Genomic DNA, 27,573 nt, shown 5'->3' with positions numbered 1-27,573 from the left:
GGCTACTGTATTGGAGTGCATTTCCATCATCACAGAGAGTTCTATTGGACAGTGTTGGTCTATGAAAAGGGAGACAGCACTCATACTTTAAGGGAAATATAGGAGGAATTTAGTGAGAAAATGCAGAGAGGAAACATGTGGCTCATGGAGGACGTTCAGTAATAGCATCTGTGATGAGATGAGAAGTGAGGGAGAAGGAGAGGAAGGGACACCCCTGTACTCAGCTCCTTCTACCTTCCCATTCTAGACGTGGTGGGAAATAATAATGGGGAAAAGAGGCATGGAAGAGAAAGAAACTTCTGTTAAATACATTTTATGTGCTCTGTTAACTCTGTGTCCCTCATTATGATTCAACAAGTGTTTCTTCAGGGCCAGCGGTCTCATTTATTCCTCTTTAGCAGGTAAGGAAGATTTTCTGCCCCCACTGGATAGGTAGGTGGAGAAATAGAGGCCCAGGCAGGTCGAGTGATACACCCAGGAGTGCAGAGCCAGTTCATGACCGAGCCAGGGCATCCCCTGTCCTGAGGACCAGCAAGACCCTTTTCCTCTCCACCACATTCAACTGCCTCTGTCAGTAGAATTCCAGCTGTTTCTTATTAAGGTAAGGACTGGGCCCTGGTGCTTCAGGTGACAACGGATATTTCACCTCATAGTCCTTGCATAGTAAGTGGATGTGAGGAACCATGTGCATGAGCTCTAGAAAAGCCCTCATTGCCTGCTTCATGGGGACTGGGAATTTCCTTCAAAGCAGTTATGGAAAAGGAATGCTTTTGCGAACAACCCAGTCATGCACGTAAACTGCATTATTAGTCGATAAATCAGTTAGTACATTTGGGCCCAGGCCTCACAGAGCAGCCCTGACAGATGGCCGTCAGTCTGTTTTCATTCCCTTAGCCATGGCCTGCAGATTCTGAGAAGAGGAGAGGGAGACAGCCTCCAGGAGAATGTTGACCCTTACAGTATGGAGTAGGGAATCCTAGCGTGGATGTGCATGGGCCGGGTTGTTCTCTGAAAGTCATTTGAGGAATGAAATTGAATTTTGTGACCAGCTTAGGGAACCTTGTTGCACTGAGAAACACATGACTTTCAGGTGGGAAACACATTAGCATCATCTTGGTGAAGATGCTGGCACTGGGAGAAGGAGGAGGGAGGGCATTTAATTGGGAATGGGCAGGACCTGGCTTTCACTTCCAGCTCTGCAGTTAACTCACTGCGTGGCCTCGAGCAAGGCACATACATGTTGGGGTCTCACATCAATTTTTTGTAAACAGGAAAAAAGAAAGGAAATGTTAAAGATCTAAAAATAGATGCTGATAGCCGTGCAGGATTACAATGCATTCACAGATGCTTTAGGAGACAGAGTCATTTCCAGATTTTATAGGAGCTTCAGAAAAATTAGGCAGACATTGGTGGACATTTCAGGGCCTTACTGAAACCTGAGGTTTTACTTGAGGTGTGTTACAGGGCTGCCTAAAAGCTGGAAGGACAACACAGATATGAGATTAATAATGTTTGTTCATCAACTCTCTCTTGATACGTTCAGAAAAGTGCTCAGAGTATGGCCAGACTGCCTTCAAGTTCAACACCATGCCTTCCAGCTGTGGGGTCTGGGACCAGTTCCTCTGTCACAGCTTAGTCTTCTTGTCCCATCGACAGAAGTAGCAGCCATCTCTTTGGGTTGTCATGGGAGTCAATAAAATGAAGACCAGTACATTGCTTGGTTCAGAATAAACACTCAGAGTACTTTAGTCCTTAGTGTGATTGCACAGGCATTGGGCTGCACTCTGGAGATACAAGATTAAATAAGGCATTATTTAGTCTATGAGGAGCTCAAGTCTAGTGCAATGACTGTGACATTTTCTGGGAAAACCTTTTGAGAATCAGATAAAAGTGATTGATCTTCTACCCAGAAACACACGTATACATACATGTGGTTCTAAGGTCAGGAACCACCAAAATTCCATAAACTTTATATTTTGGGGTTAAGAGACTAGTCTGCTTTGGAACTGTGGGTAAATCAATGTTTATACCCTGTGCAAGAATCTCTAATAACAGGAAAGCATTGGTTGCCGTTTAAAGTTGGTATTGAGGGCAGAGGAGTTTTCCTTGAGCAGGTGATGCTGCCTGAGAATGTAAAAAAAAAAAAAAAAAAAAGACTTATTCATGAGACTAAGTTGGGCTGGTAACAGGGCAGGTATGAGAGACCACTGTGTGGAAGGCTGGAGGAGACACGGGTTAAGAATCATCAAGTCCTTGGTCTCCCATCAGGAAGAGGGCATGGTCCATTGGAGCTTCCAGGGGTCAGAGATAAGATAACACTTATCTTTCCAATTCTAGCTTCCTGCAAGGAGGAGGTCCTTGACCTGAGGAACAATGGAGGGCCCTAATCTCAAGGTTTACAGGGGTCTGGGAAGTGGCAGTAATAAGGGTCGCTGAGTGGTTGATCCAAACAGAGGGCCACCAGAGTCCCCGTGGGGCTCTTCTTGACTTAGAGACAGGTCTGTGTAGAGCATCTCTTACATAACCAAGTCTTTGACCCAAAACTTGTCCACCCCACACCAACATCCTTGTCTCTGGTTGAGTCCCTCGAAGCAGGCCTCAAGGTAGGCTTCTTTGGCAGGTGGCCCCAGGAGGCAGTTGGGAAAGAAGAAAGAGGGAAGTGAGGAGGTCAATGTAGGTACTTCAAGCAGCAGGTCCTCCTGTGGGCACCTCTGGGTGGTGCTCTAGGGCTGCCTCAGAGTTGTTCCTACTAGGGGCACAGTGTTACCAGTTGAGGGGCTCTCCTGCAACATTAGTGCTGATGCCCTGCCAGCTTGCTCTGTACATGGAGAAGCGCAACCCTGCGGTGAGCAAATGCCCCTGAGAGAATGGCAGGTGCTGTGTGAAGACCCTGGTGTAGGAACAGCCAGGGGATACGTGTGAGGGACTGATGCATTTGCTACAAGCTTCTGTTAGACCCTCGCTTCCAGATGTCCAGTTTCACCCAGAAAGGCATCCCAAGTCCACACTCCAGGACTTGTCTCCATGGCCAAGGCCGCTGATTCCTATCTGACATGGTTTTCCAGGCTCGGCTTTTCTGGGTCCTGGAATAGCCATCGATGCTTCTCCTGTCTGGAAAACAGATGCAGGGCATGGGCGAGTCCCCCAGCTCTGACTGCCCGAGGAGGCTTTGCTTCTGCTTGGGACCCCTCCTCACTTGGAGGGCTGGCTAGTGTGTGTTCTGATGATTCTTTATCAGCACCTCCCTGACGCGCCCATTTCCAGCAGCTCGTGTGTGATCTTGTGGGAGACCCTCTCCTCCCGAGTCTTTAGAGCTTAGAATTGCACTGTCATTTGTTCTCGAGAAGTAAACACGGAGGCTTTTTGTTTCCCTCAAAGCTTTCCAGCTACTCCCAGTGCAGCCCAGCAGGATCCTGCTCCTAACTCAAACGGAATGCTATATATCGGATTTGTTTGCCTTTGCACATCATCTGCTCACAGATGTTTGTCCTTTGGCTTGTTTCTTTTTCTAATTAATTTTTGATTAAGTTTTGAAACACCTTCTGTCTCCACCGGTTCCTGCCATCACAGGTAATCCTATTTACTCTGAACCCAGCCTGGGGATCTGGGCTCTGGATGGCTCCAGAATCCCAGTGGCTAAGAGGGGATGGGGACTTTCAATTAACTGGTTAAGTGGTCTTATCCCTCTTACCTAGGCAAGGAAGGAGAGCGTTTGAATTAAGTGTGAGGGATGGAGGAAGGTGGATTGATCTGCCATGTCTCTTGGAGGTAATGGGGGGAATGGAAGAAAAGAGTTAGGGGTGGGAATTACCTGCCAGAAAGAAAATGGTGCCAGTACTGTGATGCATGTTAAGAACATAGGTAGACATACACACACAGTCACTCACTAGTACCCTTTGAGCCAGTTACTTCATGCTTGGGAATTGCTTAGAAGAAGAAAGAAGAGCAAAAATACCGATTGCTAACATCCTGTGTTAGCACTAAGCACTGTGCTAGGCTTTTTAACAAAGTAGCAGCAGAAGCAGTAATAATGTATAATGACAGTAGGCGACACTTATTTCATCTTTACTCTGTACCAAGAACTGTTCTAAATGCTTTATGTTTGTTACTCCGTTTATTCCTTAAAGAGCCCTGTATGGTCCCATTTACAGGATGAGGACACTGAGGCACAGAGAGGTTAAGCGACCTACCTCAGTTTTCACAGCTAGTAAGGGGCAGGGCTGCTATTGAACACAAGCAGGTGACTCCAGTGCCTCATGTCTTTCATTTTCTTCACCCACTGACTCCCGAGATTTGAGTCACCGGACACAGAAATAGCCAGTTCAACCTGGGAGAGAAAGTGACAAAAGATGACTTTTCAGCGGCAGTGACTACAGTTGTGCAGCCTGGTTGGAGGCTCATTCATCCCCTGGGCCAAACCAAGCCATGGCTACCTGGTGCCCTCCTGTATCTGTCAATCCTGGCTTCCCTAGCCCCCCCCCCCCCCCAACCCCCGTCATTCTCAGGCCTCCTTCATTCCTCCCTTTTGCACGCTTTGCTTGTGGGCTTAACCTCAAAAATCATCCCAGTGATCCAGGACTCACTCCTGCCGGATTCTGTTATGACAGTAACTCCCCTGATAGTTACCATATGATTCTGAATTGTGTTCCACACCAAGAAAGAGGAATATTGGTGTCCATTCAGGTCAGTGCTATAGATCAATGCCCAACTGAAAATGAGGTGCTCTTCCTAGGTGTACTGTGGGCACTTTGCCTTAACCTTCGAAGCCAGCCGTGGAGGTGCCTGCCCAGCTGACAGTGTCACCCTCATCTTGCCGGCAGTCCACGGATCTTTCACCAAGACCTCCCCTCCTTAATTTTCCTTTGTACGTTGCCTGAGGCATTGTCCTCTCTACCAGGGGTATCCTAAAACCTGCCGTCCCTGCCAGAGAAGATGAAGTACTCAGGGATCATCATCATGCAGGACAAGGTAATAAGAAAAGTAAGCAGTCATCCGCAGGCCCAGCCCTGCTGAAGCAATTACCAGGTTCTTCCTCAATTTTGAGATTACGGTGGGCAGAGCAGAGACAGTAGTGGTGAAACATAAATTATGTCCTCTCTGTGCAAACAGAGGTTCTGAGCATTCCTTCATGCTGTCCTTTTCCTTTTGGCTCCGTAAGTGCTGTGTCCTTTTAAAAAGAGTCATTGAACATGTGCACTCAAAGGTGACAAAGAAACCATAAGTTTGGGGTTCTGTGTACAGTGCTCTAAAGGAATTGTTCATTGCTGGGCAGATTAGTGAGTGAAGGAAGCAGGGTGTAATAACCCAGGTATAAATAGGTTCTGAATGTTTCCAACATTATATTTGGAGAGCAGGGGCTCTGTAATCAGACCCACCTGAATTCAAGTCGCCTTTCCGCCACTTATTAGCCATACATCCCATTTGGGGCTAATTCACCTCTTTGACCAAGCACTTTAAAAATAGGGGCAGTAAGAGCCACATGGCAGAGCTATGTTAAGGACTGAGATAATGTTTAGGAATACCGAGAATGGTTTTTTTTTTTTTTATAAATTTTATTTTTTTTAAACATATAATATATTTTTATCCCCAGGGGTACAGGTCTGTGAATCGCCAGGTTTACACATTTCACAGCACTCACCATAGCACATACCCTCCCCAATGTCCATAACCCCACCCCCCCTCCCAACCCCCCTCCCCCCATCAACCCTCAGTTTGTTTTGTGAGATTAAGAGTCACTTATGGTTTGTCTCCCTCCCAATCCCATCTTGTTTCATTTACTCTTCTCCTACCCCCTTAACCCCCCATGTTGCACCGAGAACGGTTTTTTCCTTAATGCACAGGATAACCCTTAGTAAACTCTTTTTTTCCTCCCATAATATGCATATGCAACAGTATTGCATAAGAAGCTTCCTGACCTTCCAGAAGCAATCAGTCCATGTGTCCAAACCTTTGCCCACGCTGTCCATGCTGCTTAGGATGCCTGCCCTCCTTGCCTTCCATTTCGCTCCCAAGAGGCGGAACTGAGATCTAATTCTTGTGCAGCTGGGTATTGGAGTATTCTTAGGAGCGCTCTTTAGCTGAAACTGAGTCTCAGCCTCAGCCTGAGCCCACAGGGAGTTCTGGAGTGTGAGTAGCACCACAGAGTTTCCACATCTTGGAGCAAGTGAAACACATTTTTACACCGTGGTACCAGTCATTGACTTCAGGCTGCCCTGGGGAGAGAGAGGTCAGAGCACACCCTCTTTGGCATCTTTGGGTAAAGTGTGAGTCTCCAGAGAAGGTGGAAACTGTAAGCTGTTGGCAGGTAACATTCACTTTCTCATCCAGTACACTTCTACCCATCTCTTTTTTTTTCCCCCCCGAGATTTTATTTATCTGTTTGAGAGAGAGAGAGAGAGCGAGAGAGAGAGCGAGCGAGCATGAACAGGGGTGAGGGGCAGAGGGAGAGGGAGAAGCAGACTACCCCTTGAGCCGGGAACCCAGTACAGTGCTCCATCCCAGGACCCTGAGATCATGACCTGAGCCAAAGGCAGATGCTTTACCAATTGAGCTACCCAGCTGTTCCCACTTCTACCCATCCTTGAAGACCTAACTCTATGCCACTTCTTTTTAAGACCCTTTTCTCTCTTACTTATATTCTGACCTTACTCTCTCGGGATCCAAGAGATGTTTCACTAGGGGCACCTTGGTTATAGTACTTACCACACTGTAAGATAATTTATGCTTACAGATGAGACTTGTCTCAACAAAAGAGACCTCTTATATGGAGAGGGAGGACAGCCAACGAGGTGTGAGCTAAATGAGGGCAGATCAGGGAGGGAGTGCGCACACTGAAGTGAACGATGCAGCCTCAGATTCAGATTTCAGCCTCATCTTGTGTTCTGTGTCCTGGAGTAGGGCAGCTCTATAATCATCCGGCTGGGTCTGGGAATTGCCTGGGTATGGCCAGGAGGAATTACGAAACGTCAAGAAATTGCGCAGTTAAGTTTCTCAAAAGATTGGGGGTGTGAGTAAAGCCTGGTAAATGTGCTGGACCTCTAGCCTGGGGTGGGGCCCACCCTAACCCTTGCTTCCCTGGGTTTGGCAGGAAGGATTCCCCTTTCAGCCTGAGTCAGACCCCGGGGCTGACCACCTAATGTAATCATTGACTGCACATCTATGCCTGACAACACAAAGCCTGCCTTGGTGGTCTTCACTGATGATGATGTGCCTCCTCTCTAACAACCAGAACCCCTCTTAGGTGGGTAGAGGAGACTGTTTGGAGGAGCCCTCAGAAAAGGGAGCCCAGCAGTCTGGGTTTGGTCCAGCTTAATAGAGAACAGAGATGAGAAGTCATGGGGGTGGGCAGCAGAGAGCAGGACGGCATTCTGGCTAAGGATGCTGGGTTTCAAATTCTGGCTTCGAAGCTGTATTAGGATAGCACCAGCCCCTGTTAAAAAAAACAACCCCCCCCCCCCAATTTCAGTCCTTTAACACAGTACAGTTTATTTTTTTGCTTCCTTAACACTACAGTGCAGCTGTCCCTGCTACTCTAACAGCCCTCCACAAGGTGATTCGGGGATCTAGGCTTTTTCCATCTTACAGCATTCCCCTCCTCTTAGTCCTCAGAAGGCCCCAGAAATATTTAGAAATGCCTGGGGAAATATTCATAAATGTATTCAGAAATGCCTGGAGAGAGGTGCACCTGCCTCGTAAGCTTCTTGGTCTGGAAGTGACTTGCATCTCTATTTGTCTCATTTCATTGGTGAGAACTAGTCACATAGCACTACCTAGATGCAAGTGAGCCTGGGAAATGTAGTCCCTGACTGGGCAGCCATTTCCTATTGGCAACTCTATGTGATGGAAGGAGAAGCATGAATCTTGGTGGATGTTTAGTCATTTCTATCATTTATTAACAGGGAGGTCTAGTGGTCCTGGCCACTCTCCTACCTACCTCTAGGTGACCTTTTTGTGTTGTAATTTTCATGACTCTGTTCTACTGTTCTGTGGTCCAATAAGAGGGAATTTGTTAGAATGGGGCTCTCAGAATCTGTAGGAAGAGAGGAGAGGTTGGAAAGAAGCAAGAACCAAACTAGTTCTGGAGTTCTGGAAAGTAGGAATATTCTCACAGCAGAACTTGTCTGGACAGAACCCTATCTTTATGGGATAAATATACCCCAACCATTTGTTTCTCCCTCATGTCACTGATTCAGAAGATCTCAGGAGAGAGGGAGACAGTTCTTGGACATGTGTACATCCCCATTGTCCTGGGGAGATTAAAAAGAGGCATCCAGCTTTGCATCAACCCTATCTGCTCATCAGAGTCATCTGAAGAGCTCTATGAATACCAATCCCCGGTCCCCTCCCCACATCAACGCAATCTGGATGCTTGGGGCCAGATCCTGGACAGCAGCTTTCTGACCATCTTTCTGTGACTCCAAAGTGCAGCCAGTATTAAGAATCATGGGATCTACCCTTTCAATGTCTGACATGCAAAAAGGGCCACTTCAGTTCACCTCCTCACTGAGACCACACAAAAGTAGGGGAGAGATGATTTTCTTGGATTGGAAATGGAGATGTTTTTAAAGATTTTATTTATTTATTTGAGAGAGAGAGAGAGAGTGAGAGAGAGCAAGCACAACCAGGGCCTGGGGAGAGGGAGAAGCAGGCTCCACCCCTGAGTAGGGAGCTCAGGACAGGGTTTGATCCCAGGACCCTGGGATCATGACCTAAGCCAAAGGCAGATGCTTAACTGACTGAGCCACTTCGGCACCCCAGAAATTGAGACATTCTTAAGAAAAGAGATGAGATGCTGGGCAACCAAAAATGATAAGTGTTCATATATCCAGAATGTGCCTTGGGGTGTGACTTGTGCCCTGCAGTCCCCTCCCCACATCCAAACATTCAAGGTCAGTGCGTGTTTTCCCCAGCCTCTGCCTCTATTCTTGTCCAGGCATTATGCCTGGTCACCTCTCCCAGCCTTATATGCATTTTCACCAAGGACACGTAGAGGCAAGAGTTAGGGCTTTTTAACCTGAGGGAAAGCATCTCCAATTATGGGATTCCAGGCACCATGACCATGAAGAAAGGAGATACTGGAGGTAGGGAGGGGGTGGGAGGGGTGGCGGTTGAGGAGTCCAGAGATGTTTCCATAGCAATTCGAATTTTACCATAAGGGCTTTGGAAGGAAGGGCTATTACAGCTAGGACACCCCCTGTGCTCCTCTCCATCTGTGGCTGATGGGTAAGAAGGGAAAGGAACGGATTTGGAGTCAGGCCAACCTGAGCTCACATTCCTACCCTGACTCTTAATTGCTACATTGTCTGGAAAAGTTTCCTGACTTATCTGTGCTGTCTGGGAGTTAGTTCCCATGGCATTGGTACAAGGGTGATAATAGCCCCTACCTGGCAGAGTTGATGATTGAATGATGGAGCGTAAACAAAATTCACAGCACAGTGCCTGATACACGAAGTGTGCAAAACCAATGTTAGGTCCCTTTTCTCTTTGCTTTGTGCCATTTGAAGTCACTCAGACCAGCTTTGCTCTCGATCACCAGTCTGTGGGGAGGATATTATTAGGAAAATGGGAAAAGAATTTGAAAGGATTGGCAGGAACTAGATGGTGTCTAAAAGCTTTCTGTCCTTTTTTTTTTTTAACTTAGAAAACATGGAAAAGAGAGAGAAGAAAATGAAATATCCAATTTTACCTCCTAAGGAAAACCACCACTAATTATTTTTGGTATTTTTGCCACATTTCTCCTATTCATGTTTTAACATAATTGAAATCCTATAGTGTATGGTATTTATATTGTTTTTTTTTTCTTAATATATAAGCATTTTCCTGTGTTATTTTAAACCTTGCTTAACCCTCACTTTAATAGAAATAATAGTTCTCCATGAAAAGGGAATGACTCTGTGAGCTGAAGTCAGTCCCCTGTTGTTGGGCAAGTAGGTAGTTTCCATTACAAAAATGTTAGAAAGCATCCTTTTGTGCCACAGACATTTGGTATATCTCCAGTATGTCCTCAGGAGAGATTCCCAGGAGGAGAGCTACTGAGTCAAAGAAAAAGAAGGTTTTAAAAAATCTTTGTCTACATTTCCAGATTTCTGATCTAAATTTGAATACAGACCTATCTTAGCTTTTTATAACTCTGCAGCCTGATCTTAAAAAGCAACAGGGGCTCTCTGGAAGGACACATAAGTGGCAGTAACTTTTCCCAAATGTTATGGGATGGGTGAGAATGGGCTCAGGAAGCCCTAGCATCTCCATCCTCACACCAGCCCAGCCTCCTGTCTGCCTCATAATTAAGCTTCAGATAATGTTTATAATCTCTTGGTGTTTTCTGGCACGTGTCAGGGTGACTGATGGGCTCGTCACAGCTCAGACACCCGTCATCCCTGCGCTGTAACTACTTTAACCTTCCTAATACACCAACTTCAAGGGCAGACCAAGGACAGGGATTTGTCAGCCCCTTTCTGCTCAGCCTCCCCGCCACAGGCGGCTTTTCCTTTCCTTTCTCCGCCCTGCATCCTCTTGCTTCTCTCAGAATCATCCACAAGCTAGACCTAAGGCAGTTGTTCAACACCATAAGTAAAACTATTCTTAGGTTACAAGCTGCCAGAATTTTGAAGCAAGTGCGTGTAAATATTTCATTTCTGACAGTGAGAGTTATTAAGAGAAACCTTGTGCATTTTTTCTAGAAGAATTTTAAGAGACGTTTATTCATTGGACGTGTCTGGAGCCTATAGAATTTGGTTGGGGGGTGTTGAATATCATCTGTGAATGGGTTCTTTCCTTTTTTACACTCATATTTATAAATCTGGGCTGAGTTCTGGTGGTTGAAACCAAGTCCTGGGCTAGAGTGGAGGAGAGGGATGGTGGGGAGAGAGGCAGCTGCCTGCTTTAAAAAATACCCCTTTGGGTGGTCTGTTCACCGGCTGTTCCATTAAGTGCAGCGGGGCTTAGAATACCAGGTGTTGGGACTGCTGCTGTTACAGTCACTACACCAAACTCACGGGAACGACAGCCGTCTGATCTCCATCTCCAACTCCATACCAGACATTCCCATGAATCCATGGCAAAAAGACCAAGATAGATTTTTGTGTGTTTTCTAAGTGAGGAAACTGAGGCACAGAGAAGTGAAGTAGCTTTCCCTTCGCCATGCACACAGCTTTTAAGTGGTAGAGCAAGTATTTACAAAGCCCAGGGATTTCTGATTCCAGAGCAACCCATATACATTTTACCAGCTGGAAATCAAACCGAGCTCCCTGAACATCATCACTTGACAGTAAATCTGGAGTATCGCATGTAGAGATCCACAAAGAACAGCACAGTGCACGTGGTTCTGTGAAAGGAAAGATAAATTCACCATTTAACTCTGTGCCAGGGACCGCGTCAAGCACTTTTGAATATTTTTTGTTTAAATGTGTTTTCCATTTTGTAAGCATACAATTACAGGTTCGGAAAAGAGACCTACCTTTTGTTGTGATTGTCGATTGCTGTGATCATAGTACCCCAAAACCCAGTGGCACAAAACAGCAGCTGTTTATTATAGCTCAGGATTTTGTGAGTCAGGAATCTGGACATACACTGACTGAGGTTTCTTGGTGGCATTCAGCTGCCAGACGGACAGTCTGAGGGTCCAAGATGGCTTTTCTTAGTGGATGGCACACTGGCCAGGGAGGCTGGAAGTTTGGGCTCAGCTGGAACTCTCTATCAAAGTGTATCAATGTAGCCTCTTCCTGGTGGTCTCAGCATAGTGGAACCTCTGATGTAGCAGATGAGGGCACTCGGAGAGGGTCCCCACAGACAATAGTAGCAGCCACCAGTCTTTTAAGGCTGGCCCAGAACTGAAACAGTATCCCTTCTGCTGTAATCTGTTGGTCAGGATAGTTTTAGAGACCACTCAGATTCATGGATTGAGAACACAGACCCCCACCTCTCAGGGGAAGAAGTACCCTAGAATGTGTGGCCAATTTCAGTCACTATATGTGCCCAAGATGACATACTTAGAAAGTGGTAAAAGCAGGTTTTGAACCCAGAACCTGACTCTACAACCATGCTTAGCGTCCCTTGTCTCCACAGAATTCAGCTATTGCAGGTAGGACACTGCAGGGAGAGATGCCAGTGTTTACTGTTTAAGAGGTAACATGGAACCAACGCCCCAGAGGAGTAGTGGGGAGAGAAGCGTTTCCCTGTTCTCAGTTTACAGGGAAGTGAACTCTCTGAGATGAGGAAAGTGACCTCAAAGCCACTTAGCTGCTGAGTGACAAGAATCCCATTTGTCTTATTCCACAACCCAAGCACGTTTCTGCTTTATTATTCTTTGATGGTAGCCCTTGAAGGTATTCTATGTACTCCAGTGAAAACAACCCAGAGATTCAGTCAGTTCAAGGAAGAGTTGACTCAATATGGTAAAGAATTCACAACCCATCGCTGACCCCTTCGGTCAAGGTGACTAAAATGTTTTCTGTTATCCCAGAACAGATCATTAGGATCATAACTGAATACAAAGGAGTGCTGAATATCTCTTCCACTTGAAAGAGGGCCAAACACAAGGGCTCAGATACCTCCTCAGGGCTCTGTCAGAGGGAAAAGCCAGCTCAGTGATAGATACAGAAGCAGAAGATCAGAGGATTCGGGGAGAGAGGAGAATTATCAGTGTGAGCCTGAAGAAAAACTGAACTCAGAAGGGATCTCTTGTAGATCTTGAGGAGCCAGCAATAAGAGGACTCCGTCTGCTCCTGCAGAGTCTTTGCTGATGGTCCCTTTCTGGTTATTTGAGTTGAGGAGAAAACAGAGAGTGGGTATGAAGGAAGGGAACAGTTTCAGTCTCAGCCTTGCTCTTGCAAACTGACCAGTGACTCTTCTCTATGTCAAGAGGGATACCACAGGAGAGGCTGTGGAGAAAGGGGAACCCTCTTACACTGTTGGTGGGAATGCAGGTTGGTATAGCCCCTTTGGAAGACAGTGTGGCATTTCCTCAAAAAGTTAAAAATAGGGCTACCCTACAACCCAGGAATTGCACTACTGGGTATTTACCCCAAAGATACAGGCGTAGTGAAAAGAAGGGCCACATGCACCCCAATGTTCCTAGCAGCAATGTCCACAATAGCCAAACTGTGGGAAGAGATGAGATGTCCTTCAACAGACAAATGGATAAAGAAGATGTGGTCCATATACACAATGGAATGTTACTCAGCCATCAGAAAGGATGAATACCCAACTTTTGCATCAACATTGATGGAACTGGAGATTATGCTGAGTGAAATAAGTTAAGCAGAGAAAGTCAATTATCATATGGTTTCACTTATTTGTGGAACATAAGGAATAGCATGGAGGACATTTGAGAAGGGAGGGAAATCAGAGGGGGCGATGAACCATGAGATACTAGGGACTCTGGGAAAGGGTTTTAGAGGGGAAGGGTGGGGAGAATGGGTTAGCCTGGTGATGGGTATTAAGGAGGGTACATATTACATGGAGCACTGGGTATGATACGCAAACAGTGAGTCATGGAACACTACCTCAAAAACGAATGATGTACTGTATGGTGATTAACATAATAAAAACATAATAATAATAAGAAAGAGGATACCACAGAAGAGCTGGGTTTGAGCCATCTGGCTTGTGCACCCAAGAGGACCAGCTAAAGAGTGAGGGGACCTCAGGACCAAGAGATTGTGAGTTATACTGACTGAATCAATCACTAGGAGAAATTGGAAGAGGTTGGACAGAAATGGATTTTATATCAGGGAATCATGCAGAGGGGTCTTAGGCAAGGCAGTGCTGCAGTGAAGAGATGTGGCCAGGCCTGCTAGCTCTGCTCTCTAAAACCATCTTCTCCTCTTTGAATTATAGCTTGACCATATGTACAAACACCCTTGCCATTATATGTGGCCACATGACTGAGCTCTAGCCAGTAGAAGGTAAGCTGAAATTCATGACATTTTTCTGGGTCTGGTTCATCAAGACAACCATAATGTTCCTCCGTGTGTCCTCCTCCTGGCTGGCTGGTATGAAGATGACCATGGTGACCTTGGAAGCCACATATTAAAGATGGCAGAGACCCTTTCAGCCTGGATCCCTGAAGGATCATGTGGAGGAGAGCTGTCCTCTGATGTGTTCTTCCACCTAGGACTGTTACGCGGGCAAGAAATGAATACCCACTGTGTCAAGTCACGACACATTTGGTTGCTGTGAGATTAAGAGTCACTTATGGTTTGTCTCCCTCCCAATCCCATCTTGTTTCATTTACTCTTCTCCTACCCCCTTAACCCCCCATGTTGCACCGAGAACGGTTTTTTCCTTAATGCACAGGATAACCCTTAGTAAACTCTTTTTTTCCTCCCATAATATGCATATGCAACAGTATTGCATAAGAAGCTTCCTGACCTTCCAGAAGCAATCAGTCCATGTGTCCAAACCTTTGCCCACGCTGTCCATGCTGCTTAGGATGCCTGCCCTCCTTGCCTTCCATTTCGCTCCCAAGAGGCGGAACTGAGATCTAATTCTTGTGCAGCTGGGTATTGGAGTATTCTTAGGAGCGCTCTTTAGCTGAAACTGAGTCTCAGCCTCAGCCTGAGCCCACAGGGAGTTCTGGAGTGTGAGTAGCACCACAGAGTTTCCACATCTTGGAGCAAGTGAAACACATTTTTACACCGTGGTACCAGTCATTGACTTCAGGCTGCCCTGGGGAGAGAGAGGTCAGAGCACACCCTCTTTGGCATCTTTGGGTAAAGTGTGAGTCTCCAGAGAAGGTGGAAACTGTAAGCTGTTGGCAGGTAACATTCACTTTCTCATCCAGTACACTTCTACCCATCTCTTTTTTTTTCCCCCCCGAGATTTTATTTATCTGTTTGAGAGAGAGAGAGAGAGCGAGAGAGAGAGCGAGCGAGCATGAACAGGGGTGAGGGGCAGAGGGAGAGGGAGAAGCAGACTACCCCTTGAGCCGGGAACCCAGTACAGTGCTCCATCCCAGGACCCTGAGATCATGACCTGAGCCAAAGGCAGATGCTTTACCAATTGAGCTACCCAGCTGTTCCCACTTCTACCCATCCTTGAAGACCTAACTCTATGCCACTTCTTTTTAAGACCCTTTTCTCTCTTACTTATATTCTGACCTTACTCTCTCGGGATCCAAGAGATGTTTCACTAGGGGCACCTTGGTTATAGTACTTACCACACTGTAAGATAATTTATGCTTACAGATGAGACTTGTCTCAACAAAAGAGACCTCTTATATGGAGAGGGAGGACAGCCAACGAGGTGTGAGCTAAATGAGGGCAGATCAGGGAGGGAGTGCGCACACTGAAGTGAACGATGCAGCCTCAGATTCAGATTTCAGCCTCATCTTGTGTTCTGTGTCCTGGAGTAGGGCAGCTCTATAATCATCCGGCTGGGTCTGGGAATTGCCTGGGTATGGCCAGGAGGAATTACGAAACGTCAAGAAATTGCGCAGTTAAGTTTCTCAAAAGATTGGGGGTGTGAGTAAAGCCTGGTAAATGTGCTGGACCTCTAGCCTGGGGTGGGGCCCACCCTAACCCTTGCTTCCCTGGGTTTGGCAGGAAGGATTCCCCTTTCAGCCTGAGTCAGACCCCGGGGCTGACCACCTAATGTAATCATTGACTGCACATCTATGCCTGACAACACAAAGCCTGCCTTGGTGGTCTTCACTGATGATGATGTGCCTCCTCTCTAACAACCAGAACCCCTCTTAGGTGGGTAGAGGAGACTGTTTGGAGGAGCCCTCAGAAAAGGGAGCCCAGCAGTCTGGGTTTGGTCCAGCTTAATAGAGAACAGAGATGAGAAGTCATGGGGGTGGGCAGCAGAGAGCAGGACGGCATTCTGGCTAAGGATGCTGGGTTTCAAATTCTGGCTTCGAAGCTGTATTAGGATAGCACCAGCCCCTGTTAAAAAAAACAACCCCCCCCCCCAATTTCAGTCCTTTAACACAGTACAGTTTATTTTTTTGCTTCCTTAACACTACAGTGCAGCTGTCCCTGCTACTCTAACAGCCCTCCACAAGGTGATTCGGGGATCTAGGCTTTTTCCATCTTACAGCATTCCCCTCCTCTTAGTCCTCAGAAGGCCCCAGAAATATTTAGAAATGCCTGGGGAAATATTCATAAATGTATTCAGAAATGCCTGGAGAGAGGTGCACCTGCCTCGTAAGCTTCTTGGTCTGGAAGTGACTTGCATCTCTATTTGTCTCATTTCATTGGTGAGAACTAGTCACATAGCACTACCTAGATGCAAGTGAGCCTGGGAAATGTAGTCCCTGACTGGGCAGCCATTTCCTATTGGCAACTCTATGTGATGGAAGGAGAAGCATGAATCTTGGTGGATGTTTAGTCATTTCTATCATTTATTAACAGGGAGGTCTAGTGGTCCTGGCCACTCTCCTACCTACCTCTAGGTGACCTTTTTGTGTTGTAATTTTCATGACTCTGTTCTACTGTTCTGTGGTCCAATAAGAGGGAATTTGTTAGAATGGGGCTCTCAGAATCTGTAGGAAGAGAGGAGAGGTTGGAAAGAAGCAAGAACCAAACTAGTTCTGGAGTTCTGGAAAGTAGGAATATTCTCACAGCAGAACTTGTCTGGACAGAACCCTATCTTTATGGGATAAATATACCCCAACCATTTGTTTCTCCCTCATGTCACTGATTCAGAAGATCTCAGGAGAGAGGGAGACAGTTCTTGGACATGTGTACATCCCCATTGTCCTGGGGAGATTAAAAAGAGGCATCCAGCTTTGCATCAACCCTATCTGCTCATCAGAGTCATCTGAAGAGCTCTATGAATACCAATCCCCGGTCCCCTCCCCACATCAACGCAATCTGGATGCTTGGGGCCAGATCCTGGACAGCAGCTTTCTGACCATCTTTCTGTGACTCCAAAGTGCAGCCAGTATTAAGAATCATGGGATCTACCCTTTCAATGTCTGACATGCAAAAAGGGCCACTTCAGTTCACCTCCTCACTGAGACCACACAAAAGTAGGGGAGAGATGATTTTCTTGGATTGGAAATGGAGATGTTTTTAAAGATTTTATTTATTTATTTGAGAGAGAGAGAGAGAGTGAGAGAGAGCAAGCACAACCAGGGCCTGGGGAGAGGGAGAAGCAGGCTCCACCCCTGAGTAGGGAGCTCAGGACAGGGTTTGATCCCAGGACCCTGGGATCATGACCTAAGCCAAAGGCAGATGCTTAACTGACTGAGCCACTTCGGCACCCCAGAAATTGAGACATTCTTAAGAAAAGAGATGAGATGCTGGGCAACCAAAAATGATAAGTGTTCATATATCCAGAATGTGCCTTGGGGTGTGACTTGTGCCCTGCAGTCCCCTCCCCACATCCAAACATTCAAGGTCAGTGCGTGTTTTCCCCAGCCTCTGCCTCTATTCTTGTCCAGGCATTATGCCTGGTCACCTCTCCCAGCCTTATATGCATTTTCACCAAGGACACGTAGAGGCAAGAGTTAGGGCTTTTTAACCTGAGGGAAAGCATCTCCAATTATGGGATTCCAGGCACCATGACCATGAAGAAAGGAGATACTGGAGGTAGGGAGGGGGTGGGAGGGGTGGCGGTTGAGGAGTCCAGAGATGTTTCCATAGCAATTCGAATTTTACCATAAGGGCTTTGGAAGGAAGGGCTATTACAGCTAGGACACCCCCTGTGCTCCTCTCCATCTGTGGCTGATGGGTAAGAAGGGAAAGGAACGGATTTGGAGTCAGGCCAACCTGAGCTCACATTCCTACCCTGACTCTTAATTGCTACATTGTCTGGAAAAGTTTCCTGACTTATCTGTGCTGTCTGGGAGTTAGTTCCCATGGCATTGGTACAAGGGTGATAATAGCCCCTACCTGGCAGAGTTGATGATTGAATGATGGAGCGTAAACAAAATTCACAGCACAGTGCCTGATACACGAAGTGTGCAAAACCAATGTTAGGTCCCTTTTCTCTTTGCTTTGTGCCATTTGAAGTCACTCAGACCAGCTTTGCTCTCGATCACCAGTCTGTGGGGAGGATATTATTAGGAAAATGGGAAAAGAATTTGAAAGGATTGGCAGGAACTAGATGGTGTCTAAAAGCTTTCTGTCCTTTTTTTTTTTTAACTTAGAAAACATGGAAAAGAGAGAGAAGAAAATGAAATATCCAATTTTACCTCCTAAGGAAAACCACCACTAATTATTTTTGGTATTTTTGCCACATTTCTCCTATTCATGTTTTAACATAATTGAAATCCTATAGTGTATGGTATTTATATTGTTTTTTTTTTCTTAATATATAAGCATTTTCCTGTGTTATTTTAAACCTTGCTTAACCCTCACTTTAATAGAAATAATAGTTCTCCATGAAAAGGGAATGACTCTGTGAGCTGAAGTCAGTCCCCTGTTGTTGGGCAAGTAGGTAGTTTCCATTACAAAAATGTTAGAAAGCATCCTTTTGTGCCACAGACATTTGGTATATCTCCAGTATGTCCTCAGGAGAGATTCCCAGGAGGAGAGCTACTGAGTCAAAGAAAAAGAAGGTTTTAAAAAATCTTTGTCTACATTTCCAGATTTCTGATCTAAATTTGAATACAGACCTATCTTAGCTTTTTATAACTCTGCAGCCTGATCTTAAAAAGCAACAGGGGCTCTCTGGAAGGACACATAAGTGGCAGTAACTTTTCCCAAATGTTATGGGATGGGTGAGAATGGGCTCAGGAAGCCCTAGCATCTCCATCCTCACACCAGCCCAGCCTCCTGTCTGCCTCATAATTAAGCTTCAGATAATGTTTATAATCTCTTGGTGTTTTCTGGCACGTGTCAGGGTGACTGATGGGCTCGTCACAGCTCAGACACCCGTCATCCCTGCGCTGTAACTACTTTAACCTTCCTAATACACCAACTTCAAGGGCAGACCAAGGACAGGGATTTGTCAGCCCCTTTCTGCTCAGCCTCCCCGCCACAGGCGGCTTTTCCTTTCCTTTCTCCGCCCTGCATCCTCTTGCTTCTCTCAGAATCATCCACAAGCTAGACCTAAGGCAGTTGTTCAACACCATAAGTAAAACTATTCTTAGGTTACAAGCTGCCAGAATTTTGAAGCAAGTGCGTGTAAATATTTCATTTCTGACAGTGAGAGTTATTAAGAGAAACCTTGTGCATTTTTTCTAGAAGAATTTTAAGAGACGTTTATTCATTGGACGTGTCTGGAGCCTATAGAATTTGGTTGGGGGGTGTTGAATATCATCTGTGAATGGGTTCTTTCCTTTTTTACACTCATATTTATAAATCTGGGCTGAGTTCTGGTGGTTGAAACCAAGTCCTGGGCTAGAGTGGAGGAGAGGGATGGTGGGGAGAGAGGCAGCTGCCTGCTTTAAAAAATACCCCTTTGGGTGGTCTGTTCACCGGCTGTTCCATTAAGTGCAGCGGGGCTTAGAATACCAGGTGTTGGGACTGCTGCTGTTACAGTCACTACACCAAACTCACGGGAACGACAGCCGTCTGATCTCCATCTCCAACTCCATACCAGACATTCCCATGAATCCATGGCAAAAAGACCAAGATAGATTTTTGTGTGTTTTCTAAGTGAGGAAACTGAGGCACAGAGAAGTGAAGTAGCTTTCCCTTCGCCATGCACACAGCTTTTAAGTGGTAGAGCAAGTATTTACAAAGCCCAGGGATTTCTGATTCCAGAGCAACCCATATACATTTTACCAGCTGGAAATCAAACCGAGCTCCCTGAACATCATCACTTGACAGTAAATCTGGAGTATCGCATGTAGAGATCCACAAAGAACAGCACAGTGCACGTGGTTCTGTGAAAGGAAAGATAAATTCACCATTTAACTCTGTGCCAGGGACCGCGTCAAGCACTTTTGAATATTTTTTGTTTAAATGTGTTTTCCATTTTGTAAGCATACAATTACAGGTTCGGAAAAGAGACCTACCTTTTGTTGTGATTGTCGATTGCTGTGATCATAGTACCCCAAAACCCAGTGGCACAAAACAGCAGCTGTTTATTATAGCTCAGGATTTTGTGAGTCAGGAATCTGGACATACACTGACTGAGGTTTCTTGGTGGCATTCAGCTGCCAGACGGACAGTCTGAGGGTCCAAGATGGCTTTTCTTAGTGGATGGCACACTGGCCAGGGAGGCTGGAAGTTTGGGCTCAGCTGGAACTCTCTATCAAAGTGTATCAATGTAGCCTCTTCCTGGTGGTCTCAGCATAGTGGAACCTCTGATGTAGCAGATGAGGGCACTCGGAGAGGGTCCCCACAGACAATAGTAGCAGCCACCAGTCTTTTAAGGCTGGCCCAGAACTGAAACAGTATCCCTTCTGCTGTAATCTGTTGGTCAGGATAGTTTTAGAGACCACTCAGATTCATGGATTGAGAACACAGACCCCCACCTCTCAGGGGAAGAAGTACCCTAGAATGTGTGGCCAATTTCAGTCACTATATGTGCCCAAGATGACATACTTAGAAAGTGGTAAAAGCAGGTTTTGAACCCAGAACCTGACTCTACAACCATGCTTAGCGTCCCTTGTCTCCACAGAATTCAGCTATTGCAGGTACGACACTGCAGGGAGAGATGCCAGTGTTTACTGTTTAAGAGGTAACATGGAACCAACGCCCCAGAGGAGTAGTGGGGAGAGAAGCGTTTCCCTGTTCTCAGTTTACAGGGAAGTGAACTCTCTGAGATGAGGAAAGTGACCTCAAAGCCACTTAGCTGCTGAGTGACAAGAATCCCATTTGTCTTATTCCACAACCCAAGCACGTTTCTGCTTTATTATTCTTTGATGGTAGCCCTTGAAGGTATTCTATGTACTCCAGTGAAAACAACCCAGAGATTCAGTCAGTTCAAGGAAGAGTTGACTCAATATGGTAAAGAATTCACAACCCATCGCTGACCCCTTCGGTCAAGGTGACTAAAATGTTTTCTGTTATCCCAGAACAGATCATTAGGATCATAACTGAATACAAAGGAGTGCTGAATATCTCTTCCACTTGAAAGAGGGCCAAACACAAGGGCTCAGATACCTCCTCAGGGCTCTGTCAGAGGGAAAAGCCAGCTCAGTGATAGATACAGAAGCAGAAGATCAGAGGATTCGGGGAGAGAGGAGAATTATCAGTGTGAGCCTGAAGAAAAACTGAACTCAGAAGGGATCTCTTGTAGATCTTGAGGAGCCAGCAATAAGAGGACTCCGTCTGCTCCTGCAGAGTCTTTGCTGATGGTCCCTTTCTGGTTATTTGAGTTGAGGAGAAAACAGAGAGTGGGTATGAAGGAAGGGAACAGTTTCAGTCTCAGCCTTGCTCTTGCAAACTGACCAGTGACTCTTCTCTATGTCAAGAGGGATACCACAGGAGAGGCTGTGGAGAAAGGGGAACCCTCTTACACTGTTGGTGGGAATGCAGGTTGGTATAGCCCCTTTGGAAGACAGTGTGGCATTTCCTCAAAAAGTTAAAAATAGGGCTACCCTACAACCCAGGAATTGCACTACTGGGTATTTACCCCAAAGATACAGGCGTAGTGAAAAGAAGGGCCACATGCACCCCAATGTTCCTAGCAGCAATGTCCACAATAGCCAAACTGTGGGAAGAGATGAGATGTCCTTCAACAGACAAATGGATAAAGAAGATGTGGTCCATATACACAATGGAATGTTACTCAGCCATCAGAAAGGATGAATACCCAACTTTTGCATCAACATTGATGGAACTGGAGATTATGCTGAGTGAAATAAGTTAAGCAGAGAAAGTCAATTATCATATGGTTTCACTTATTTGTGGAACATAAGGAATAGCATGGAGGACATTTGAGAAGGGAGGGAAATCAGAGGGGGCGATGAACCATGAGATACTAGGGACTCTGGGAAAGGGTTTTAGAGGGGAAGGGTGGGGAGAATGGGTTAGCCTGGTGATGGGTATTAAGGAGGGTACATATTACATGGAGCACTGGGTATGATACGCAAACAGTGAGTCATGGAACACTACCTCAAAAACGAATGATGTACTGTATGGTGATTAACATAATAAAAACATAATAATAATAAGAAAGAGGATACCACAGAAGAGCTGGGTTTGAGCCATCTGGCTTGTGCACCCAAGAGGACCAGCTAAAGAGTGAGGGGACCTCAGGACCAAGAGATTGTGAGTTATACTGACTGAATCAATCACTAGGAGAAATTGGAAGAGGTTGGACAGAAATGGATTTTATATCAGGGAATCATGCAGAGGGGTCTTAGGCAAGGCAGTGCTGCAGTGAAGAGATGTGGCCAGGCCTGCTAGCTCTGCTCTCTAAAACCATCTTCTCCTCTTTGAATTATAGCTTGACCATATGTACAAACACCCTTGCCATTATATGTGGCCACATGACTGAGCTCTAGCCAGTAGAAGGTAAGCTGAAATTCATGACATTTTTCTGGGTCTGGTTCATCAAGACAACCATAATGTTCCTCCGTGTGTCCTCCTCCTGGCTGGCTGGTATGAAGATGACCATGGTGACCTTGGAAGCCACATATTAAAGATGGCAGAGACCCTTTCAGCCTGGATCCCTGAAGGATCATGTGGAGGAGAGCTGTCCTCTGATGTGTTCTTCCACCTAGGACTGTTACGCGGGCAAGAAATGAATACCCACTGTGTCAAGTCACGACACATTTGGTTGCTGCAGCTCCGACGTCCCTGATAATATAGGAGGGCTATAGCCACGGGCTTCCCAAAATTCACCTGTAACCCAGCTCCGACGTCCCTGATAATATAGGAGGGCTATAGCCACGGGCTTCCCAAAATTCACCTGTAACCCAGCTCTGACTCCCGGATAGTATAGGAGGGCTATATCCACGGGCTTCCCAAAATTCACCTGTAACCCAGCTCCGACGTCCCTGATAATATAGGAGGCCTATATCCACCGGCTTCCCAAAATTCACCTGTAACCCATGTAGGTATCTAGAATCATAGAGACCTGGGTTCATTTCACTGCTTTACCAGAGAAGTAATTTAGGCTCTTTAATCCTTACTAGATCCATTTAAAGTGAGCTCTACCAGTAAAATGAACTAATAAATTATTTTGTGTCCTTAGAGTGTTTTGAGTTGTTTCTATCCCATACTACCAAAGAAGGCCTATCTACCACTACACCTGCAAAATTAAGAGTGGTACCCCAAAATGTTCAGCACAGGAGATTGAATAGTTTGGAGCAACAGAGCCCCAGATTGTATTTGGGTATCTCAGATTTTGGCCCTTAGGAGACTTAAGTGGGTGTGCCTGAGTGGTGATCTTCCCTCTATCAATCAACTCAGTCCTTATCTATTAACCTGTGGGAAGTCCCAGGAGAAAATCCCTATCTCTGTTGTGTAGGCATAGTCCCTGCCTGGGTTTTGAAGGCAGCTTTGAAGTAGGATCTGTGTTCAAACCCTGCCTCTGACACTCTATAGTGTGGAAAGGAACTTAACATTCCAACCTCAGCTTCCATCAGCAAATGTGGCAGGAGAGCCAGCTCCTAGAGTTGAGGTGAGGATCTCAAGGTAATCATGTACATCAAGTTTCGAGCACGAGTGAGGAGGAAACCCTTAATGTCGCCCTTTGCAATTTCTTTTTTTTTTTTTTTAAAGATTTTATTTATTTATTTGACAGAGAGAAATCACAAGTAGACAGAGAAGCAGGCAGAGAGAGGAGGAAGCAGGCTCCCCGCCGAGCAGAAAGCCCGACGCGGGGCTCGAACCCAGGACCCGGGATCATGACCCGAGCCGAAGGCAGCGGCCCAACCCACTGAGCCACCCAGGCGCCCCGCCCTTTGCAATTTCAAACACATGTAGAGAAATGGAAGAAGAGGAAGGAAATGACTAAAGGGATGGGAAATGGCTGGAACAAAGCTTTAAGGAGTGTCCTGCCAGGAGTTTCCGGCATTCCTTCTGTGCCCTATGCTGGTGCACAGAATGGCTCACCTCAAAGATGGCTCTAATCATATCAGCCCCTGCTGGAAACCCTCTGATGGCTGCTGCTGATAAGATAAAAGCCAAATGCCTTAGCCTGGCACCTGCAGCCCCTACAGAAACCTCATTCATTCAGCTGGCCTCTGCAGTCTGTTCTAGGTGCCCAACATACCACAGCGGATCATAGATGGGCCCTGAGCTCTGTGGGTGCCACATTCCTGAATAAGGCCTGAGCTGTATGTGTTAGAAGTGAATCTAACAGAATCAGAACTAAAAAATCAACCCCCAATGCAGTATTGAGAGCTTCTAGTAACTTTCACCATTTGCTTTTCCTATATTTATCTAATATGTGGGGTTATAAATCCAAGTATGATTTACCTCCAGTTGGCCACAAGCCCCACCACTCCCTATCACGACCCTATGACCCAGCTTCTACTCTGTCATATGAGTGGGTGAGAGAGTTGTGCATAGTTTACTCTTCAATGAGGAAAAGAAACCCAGCACTTCTCTAAAGTCTCTTATTAATATTGAAGCACCAAAGCTTTGTTTTTATCCTATTCATGTTTAGTTTGACAAATAATACATGGATACATTCTTAATGAAAAAATTTCAAGCAATTTAGTAAAAGAAAGTTCCCCACAACTTTCTTCAACCCATCAATTCTCACTCAAGTTCCATTTTCCTCCTTAGAGGCAGACCTTTTGTTAGCTTGATGAGTACCCTCCTGGACATTTTTCAGACATACATCTATGTGTGTGCAGAGAGGGAAAGAGGAATGTGTAATACATGTAGACCTAAGGGTTGTTTATTTTTTTAGAGATTGGTACAATTTTGTGTGTCCTTTTCTTCATCTTTTCTTTTTGATTTATCATATGTGTTATAGTCTTTTCATGTCAGAACACTATGAAAAACATTATATTCTAACATGTATAATATTTCATAATGCAGATATATCATAATTGGTTTGGCTTAGAGGATCATAAATTTGGAGTCCAACAGCCACGTACGTATTTTGTTTGGGCAGAACCATATCTAGCTATTTTATTTTTTAAAAATTTTTTAAAGATTCTATTTAGTTATTTGAAAGAGAGAGAATGAGAGAGAGAATGTGCGAGGAGAGAGGGTCAGAGGGGACTTCAGGATCATGACCTGAGCTCAAGGCAGTTGCTTAATCAACTGAGTCACCCAGGTGCCCCAATCTAGTTGTTTTAAATGCGAATAGCTTTAGGTAGAGTATGCAATCTCTAATTTCCACACAGGCCCCTCCATTCCCTATTATTTTACAGGCAGCCCACTTTAAACATTTTCATTATTTCCCTGACCCCTATGGGTATTGGTGTGTTCAAACTCAGTATTTTAGCCATTCTTTTACTTGTGGATGTTTAAAGTTTTTTAGAAATGTATTGTTATTGTGAACAATGCTGCACTACATAGCCATATCTATGCCTCTTTCTGTGTGTGTCATCTGTCTAAGATATATGTAAGAATTGGGTTGGCACGAAGTAAGGGCAGAGTCACAAAAGTTAGAAGTTAGGAGAGACACACAGAGTTAGGAGACACACACTCAGATTGTGCAGTAGAGAAAAATCCAAGTAGGTTGAGAATCGTCTTGCCCTTGTGCTCAGTGAAGCAGGGAGAGGCATACTGCGTAAGACCTGCAGCTGCTGGGTATCATGCTGCGCTTCCATCTTCCCATTGGTTTTCAGCAGGGAGATGTGTATGTGTACAAGTGCACAAACATGCACGTGTGCACACACACACGTGAGATTGTGTAGCCCGGGCATCTGTGGTAAATTGCTCGGGAATCGGGTTTTCTCCCGGCCCCAGGTCTAATAGGGCTCCAGAGCAGAGAGCAATAGCAGGGAGGCTCTCGGCCCTGATATTCATCACACCTTGGAGTGTTTCTCCAGGGCTGGCCCCTGGATTCATGGTTTGGCAAGCCTCAAGCCATGGCTAATGGACTCTCCTGGCTGAGGTCAGTTTGAAGGCTGGCCTCCTGTTGAGGAGGGTAATGATGCGTGAAGCTGCCCAGTGGGCAACAAGCTCTGTCTGAATTACTTCTGGGGCTAATGCTTAGGTGAGGGCTGGTCTCATACTTTGAGGCGAGTGAGCGTGGGAGAGGTTCTTCTGGGAGCTGGGCCAGCATGAGCTACAGGGACTGGTCAGCTAACTCAGAAAGACACAGATTCCTAAGCACTTTGCTGGAGTCACAACAGTGAGCTGGTATCGATCCATATCGTAGTCAGTGTGGGCTGCCTTAACAAAATATCCTAGCCAGGGTGGATTAAACAACAGAAATTTATTTGTCATAGTTCTGAAGACCGGAAGTCCAAGGTCAAGGTGCCAGCAGGGTTGGTGTCTGGTGAAGCTTGTCTCCTTGAGTTACAGATGGCCTCCTTTGTGTTCTGTCCTCATGTACCCTTTCCTTGGTGCATACAGGTGGAGGAAGAGACGAAGCAAACGGAAACTATCTCTTTGGTGTCTCTTCTGATAAAGACAGTAACCCCATCATGTGTAGCCCACCTTCATTACCTCATCTAAACTGAATTACTTCCCAAAGACCCCATCCCAAAACTTCATCCCTTGGGGGTTAGAGCGTCATAAATTTTAAGGTGACACAGCAGTCTGGTAGGAAAATATGACTGAGGTTGCCCAAGTCAATCTTGGATGTAAGAATGAAAGTTGCAAGACAGAATGTTATCAGAAAAAAAAAAAAAAAGTCTTACCTGCCTCAATGCATATTTTGAATGTATATGAATGATGATATGTGGTGTCTAAGTAAAACACTTTTTTTCCTTAACTTACTGAGCCACCCAGGTGTCCCCAAATCTTTTTTTTTTTCTTTTCTGTTACATAAACTAACCCATTTATTATAGGCTAGTAGTGTTTCAAGTGGTCTTTCAACTGGTCTTTCAACTCTTTCAGTCCTCTGATGGGGGACTTTATTGTGACAGCAGATGTGATGTTGTAGGTCCAGGTACTGCCTGCTATGGTTTTCATGTAGGAAACACAGTGCCAGATCCCCACAGCTTGTCTTTTTGTCTTGGTTTTGCCACAGAAGGAACCACTGAAACTTGGCATGCTGGCTTCTTTCAATGTCTTCTTCAATGTTTTCCTGAGGGAAGCACCGTTATGGGTCCTGTATTTACCGACGATTCCTTCTTTCTGTGTATAGCCATGTTGATGCAAACTAGGTATGAGCCCAGAGAGAGAAAATGGGCTGTGGGTAGGAGCCATAAAGTCTGTATGATGTTATCTTGGGCTTTAATTTAATTTCCCTACTTAATAATGTTCTGGGCTTGGAAGAATTAACTTTTCTAAACCCCATGTTCTCCTCTATGAAATGGGAATAATAAAAGTTATTCTTGGGATTAAATGAGACAATAAGTGTAAAGTTGGCACAGTGCCTGGCACAACGCTTTGTTTCACAATATTTTGAGGCATTTTGAACACAGAAAGCTACAGTTGCTGTAGTTTGTTGTTTTACCTTCCACTAACACTGACTCGAAACTTTAAGGGGAAAAAAAAAACCCTCAAAAATGTCTTCAATGCCTTTGCTTTTTCAGTGTTCATTTAATCATTATCAGTGCACGGGCATTGCACACAGCCCTCCCCCCCCCCTTTTTTTTCCTGGCAAGATGGTTATAATGTGTTGAAAATATTAATTATCTTCTTCACCTTC

Source organism: Enhydra lutris, unplaced genomic scaffold, assembly GCF_002288905.1.
Source record: "Enhydra lutris kenyoni isolate GAN:26980312 unplaced genomic scaffold, ASM228890v2 scaffoldscaffold45, whole genome shotgun sequence".
NCBI lineage: Eukaryota > Metazoa > Chordata > Mammalia > Carnivora > Mustelidae > Enhydra > Enhydra lutris.
This window is presented reverse-complemented; position numbering follows the sequence as displayed.